Source organism: Lygodium microphyllum, chromosome 25 (genome assembly GCF_053477565.2).
Source record: "Lygodium microphyllum isolate KBCC chromosome 25, Lygodium_microphyllum_v1.1.10, whole genome shotgun sequence".
Taxonomy (NCBI): domain Eukaryota; kingdom Viridiplantae; phylum Streptophyta; class Polypodiopsida; order Schizaeales; family Lygodiaceae; genus Lygodium; species Lygodium microphyllum.
The window spans coordinates 17680602-17686326 of NC_141159.1; the positions used below are offsets into that span (position 1 = coordinate 17680602).

The following is a 5725-nucleotide window of genomic DNA, read 5'->3' on the forward strand; positions in this document are numbered from 1 at the left end:
AGGATGCGGTGTGAACGCTGCGCTGAAGATGATAACGGAGGATGATAGCTCAAGACGGCAGTAAAAGCTCTGCAATTTGAGGGTACGAGAGAGGATTGGGGAGGAAAGAAGACGGCGACAGAAGAACTGTGACGATGGAGGAAAACTGAGAGGAGCACAAGTATTAGTTGCTTTGAGCAGATTACAAAACCCATAAAATATACGACTATGGATATATTAAAGACATGGACTAATGTTGGTCTGATATATACTCGGGAGGATATGTTTACTTCATAGACTTACCCCAAGGATGAGATATCACATGCTGATGGTGAAAAGCAATGGATGTCTCATCTGATTTAACAGAGCTTGGAAGGTTGCCTGTTGCTGTTTTCTGTGCTGGTGTCAAGTCAATTCTTGACATTCCCAGAACGTTAGAGTACCTTGAGACTGAAGGTGTTACTGTTATTGGATACAAGACCAATGAATTTCCTGCTTTCTTTACTCGCCACAGTGGCTGCAAGGTACCTTGTCGTGTTGATTCTCCAGACGAATGTGCAGATATCATATCATGTCTTCGATTTCCGAGGCTTATGCAAACTTGTTTAGGGGAAAGAACCCCAACATGACCCTCCCCATAGGGTCTCATACAAGGTGCGAACTCTAGTTTGGATTTACAGAGTGGACTACTCATTGGGGTGCCAATCCCGGAAGAACATGAAGCAGCTGCCAAGCCAATTGAGTCAGCAATCAGTAGTTCTTTGCAAGAAGCATTGAAGCAAAAGATTAGTGGAAGCACAATCACCCCCTTTTTACTCAAAAAAGTCAATGAAATTATTGGTGGAGCCTCGCTTGCTGCAAACATAGAGCTGGTTAAGACTTCTGCAAGGGAAGTCTGATGACAATGTGACCATCATATTGAATGATATCTCATCGTGGTTGGATGACAGAATAAGGTCCCAGTCCGTTCATGACTGAAGATTTCCATCTTCATATGTACTAAATTATTGTTACCCGAGGGGAGACTTACCAAGTATCGATGTTTCGTATTAAGGAGTGATTTTGCTGGTTTTTCTCATATACCAAGAACAGATTTGTGACTTCAAATTCCTTATAGTATTGGACATTATTATGATCTGTACTAAAACTGTTTTCTAAACCTCTTGTATATACCTCTGAGGATCTTCTGTATTCGTCTTTTATTGCTGCTGTAACTATTCTGAAGAAATATAAATATGATCCTTTGTGGAGGCCGCCACTATTGACGATCTATCCTTCTATCCTGAAATTATTCAAAGTCCTCAGAGGTCGGGACTTGGCTTTCGAAAACCCTTCGACAGCGACTTAAATCAATGCAGGCCCAGAATATTGTTGCAGGATTGCCTAGATTCAAGGTTGCAGAAATGCATAAGGTATGTGAAGCCTGTCAGTTTGGAAAACAGGCAAGGAAACCATTTCCTAGACATGTTCAAGAGAGTAAGAAGCCATTGGAGTTAATCCACTCTGATGTGTGGACTACTAAAGCTGCATCTCTTGGAGGCTGTCATTATTTTGTGAGTTTTATTGATGACTATAGCAGAAAAGTTTGGGTGTATTTTATGAAAAAGAAAAGTGAAGTTTTTGGGCATTTCAAAACTCGTAAAGCTATGGTTGAAAAAGAAACAGGTTTGCAAATAAAATGCCTAAGGTCAGATGGAGGGGGAGAGTACCTCTCAAATGAGTTTGCAAGGTTCCTGCAGGAGCATGGCATAAAGCAACAATATTCATGCAGTTATACCCCACAACAAAATGGAGTTGCAGAAAGGAAAAACAGGCATATTGGAGAGGTATCTCGTGCCATGCTCAATGAAAAAGACTTGCCAAATTTTTATTGGGCTGAAGCAGTTGCTACAGCAGTCTACATAATGAACAAGACTCCCACTGCAGCAATACTCCAGAGGAGAGGTATACTGGTAGGAAACCAGATATTTCTCATTTGAAAATTTTTTGTTGCATTGCCTATGTACATGTGCCAGATGAGTTGAGATCCAAGTTGGATCCAAAAGCTGAGAAGTACATCTTTATTGGTTACTCTCTGCAGCAAAAAGGGTATAGATGCTATAACCCTTCTACTCGTAAGTTTACAGTGAGCAGAGATGTTGTTTTTGATGAGATGAGTAGTTAATATAAACAAGTAAATGTGATTGATGATGTAGATGCACAAAATGGTAATGCTGCAAAGAATTCACAGCAGCAATCACAAAATATTAGTGGACCTGGAGCGTCCTCTAGCAGTGGTTCACATTCTTCGCCATGGACAGGCAGATTGAGATCAGGAGAATCTTCTCAAAGGAATGTAGATAGTGGTATGCAGGTATCATGAAAAGGAAAAGAGAAGGTTGACCAGCCCATGTTTGATGTGAATGCAGGTCACTCTTATGTGGATGGTGAATCCAGTGGCTCAGAACAAAGCATTGATGATGAGTTGGGTATTCCTTCTATTGTTACACCTGGAGTAAGGAAGACCAGGGATGTTTTGAGAGCACCTGTGAGTGAACCTACTTTGCGCAGGTCTACGAGAGCTAGGTATCCTGTGGATAGGCTGAAATATGATGGATTTACAGCCATTCACTATGCATATATGGTCAAAGTGATACAGGAACCAGAACCCACTTCTTTTGAGCAAGCCATGGGAAAAGAAAAATGGGAGAAAGCCATGGATGAAGAAATGGATGCCTTGGAAGTAAATGCTACATGGGAATTAGTACCTTTGCCTAAAGGTAAAAATGCAATTGGCTGAAAGTGGGTTTATAAGGTGAAGCACAATGCAGATGGTTCTGTGAACAGATACAAGGCAAGATTAGTAGTCAAGGGGTATGCACAAACATATGGCATTGACTATGAAGAAACATTCAGTCCGGTTGCAAGGATGGCAACCGTAAGAGCAGTCATTGCTATGGCTGCATCAAAGGGATGGTCTTTACATCAGATGGATGTAAAGAATGCCTTTTTGCATGGTGATTTGCAAGAAGAGGTCTATATGGAGCAGCCACCAGGTTATGTGCATGCTGTTCATCCTGAGTTTGTTTGCAGGTTGAAGAAAGCCTTGTATGGCTTGAAGCAAGCACCTAGAGCATGGTCTGACAAGATAGGACAGTATCTTGTCACTATTGGCTTTCAGATTTCCAAGGCAGATTTCTCACTTTATGTGAGAAAAATAGAGAAAGGTATTATGCTACTTGTCATTTATGTTAATGATTTGATTATGACAGGTGACAGTGATGAAGATATCCTTCATGTGAAAATGCTATTGAAGCAAAAGTTTGAGATGAAGGATTTGGGAGAGCTGCGTTATTTCTTGGGCATTGAGGTGATTAGATCACCAAGTGGGATACAGCTCTTGCAGAGGCAGTATGGATTGGACATGCTGTCCAAATATGGGATGACAGGCTGTAAGCCTATTTCAGTTCCTTTGGAGCAGAATGTGAAGCTAAGCACAGATGCAGGTGAGCTTCTAGAAGACCCTACTATGTACAGACGCATAGTAGGAAGTTTGATTTATATGACTATTACCAGGCCAGATTTGAGCTATGCTGTTGGATTGGTAAGTCAGTTTATGCAGGCTCCAAGGAAACCACATTTGGATGCGGCTAGACGCATACTCAGGTATGTGAAGTCCACATTGCAGTATGGACTATTTTATGAGACTGGGGTTCAGATACAGTTGCATGGATACACTAATGCTGATTGGGCTGGTAGTATTTATGATAGATGATCTACCAGTGGATATATGTTCTCTTTTGGGAGTGCTGCAGTCACTTGGAGCAGCAAGAAACAGCCTACAGTTGCCTTGTCGAGCACAGAGGCTGAGTACAGAGGTGCAGCAATGGCTGCATGTGAGGTAGCTTGGTTGCATAAGCTACTTTATGATATGCATCAGTCTACAGATGGACCAGTTGTCATTTATTGTGACAACATGAGTAGTATACACTTGGCAAATAACCCAGTCTATCATGCTAGAACAAAGCACATTGAGGTGCATTATCACTATGTGCGAGAGAGGGTTTTACTAGGTCTTATTGATCTAGTTTATGTCAGCACAGAGGATCAGGTAGCTGACATATTCACGAAGGCATTGGGCGCAGAGAAGCTGCGCAAGTTCAGAGACCTGCTTGGTGTGCAAGAATTGGGATTGAGCTCGAGGGGGAGTGTTGAGATATCAAGCTCCACTCGTGATATGCTAGGGTGACCGTTGTGTATTTATGTCACCGACTTGTCAGTTGCACACACGGTTGGTACACCGCCCATGAATAATAGCTACATGATAGCTATCCTTATCTACTCTAGTTCGTGGCTCAGTTAGTATGCCACCTTAGTTAGTACATGATAGCTATCCTTATCTACTCTAGTTCGTGGCTCAGTTAGTATGCCACCTTAGTTAGTTGAGTTTGGTTTGAGACCCATATATAGGGTTCTTCTATTTCTTTGTACTGGAGTTCTTTTGGCTTACACAACTAAGAAGAGGGAAACTGGTTTTCAGCCTCCACCCTTGTGTGTCTTCCCCCATTTGTGCAAGCAAGAAAGCTTCAAGCGAGACTCCTTCCTTCTCTCCCACAATCTTGACACTTAATCTTCAAAGCTTCAGCCCACGGACACTATAACCTTGTTTAAGAAGTGTGTCCCTCGATCAGACACAATCTCCTTCGGTGGGCTAAAAACAACAAAAAATTTGCTCCATAATGAAACTGGCCCTCTCCTTAATTTGCATTGTCCTTCATCGTTGCTTGAGCTTCAAACCAATTTGTAAAGTAGTCTATTGCCACAATAATGTACCGCTTTCTCATAGTTGATGAAGGGTATATTGCTCCCACAAAATCAGTGCCCCATTTTTCAAATGGTATCATAGCCAAAATGGGATTTAAAGGTTGCATGTGATTTTCGCTCGCATCATGTCTTCAACAAACATCACAATGCTTAACATAGATAAAAGCATCTTGGAAAATCAACGGCCACCAATATCCTACACAGAGAGCTTTTTGGGTAGTAAGCCGGCCATAAAAATGTCCCCCACATACTGAATTGTGTGGCAATCCTCAAGAATGAAAGGTACCTCATCTAGTACTATACAACGACGATAGATATCATCTACTCCTCTCCTATACAACACACCCACTATGATCAAGAAGCATAATGCTTGTTGCTTGATTTTTCCCTTTTCAGACTATGATAACACAGCCCCAAATCCTCTTGCAGATAAACAATGCATTATCATCGCATACTAGGAAGGGATGGAAGCTGTATCGATTCTAAAGAAACCCTCAAGATTAATTCTCTCATCAGCTAGTATTTCCTTTGGCTCCCCAAAATCCACAAGGCATTCTACAATATCCTATAGATTCAATGGCTTGCTCCTAATCATCTCATAATCAAACTCATGCAAAGTGATTAACCATTTTGGTAAACGATCAGGCCGTTGCAACTTATTTAGCAACAATCTGAGTCCTTCTGCCTTTGTAAAGAATACTATCTTCTCATAGAGAATATAATGCCTGAATTTATTTGTCGCAAAGACCATTCCCATGCACATATTCTCCATGTACATGTAGTTAACTTCACATATCCCCAATTTCCTACTAGCAAAGGCAATTGGATGATACCATTTTTCGTCTCAAATTTGGGCTAGAAAGTAGCTGATACTATGCATTGTGGTTGTTGAGAATATGTAGAAAACTTCACCCCTTTTAGGTGCTTTTAGGATTGGAGATTT

General features: G+C 41.3%; 1 pseudogene; it reads left to right on the plus strand.

Moving 5' to 3' along the window:
* The first annotated feature begins 320 nt into the window (after positions 1–320).
* On the plus strand, positions 321–5036 carry LOC148013952 (pseudouridine-5'-phosphate glycosidase pseudogene; annotated as a pseudogene).
* Positions 5037–5725: the final 689 nt, after the last annotated feature.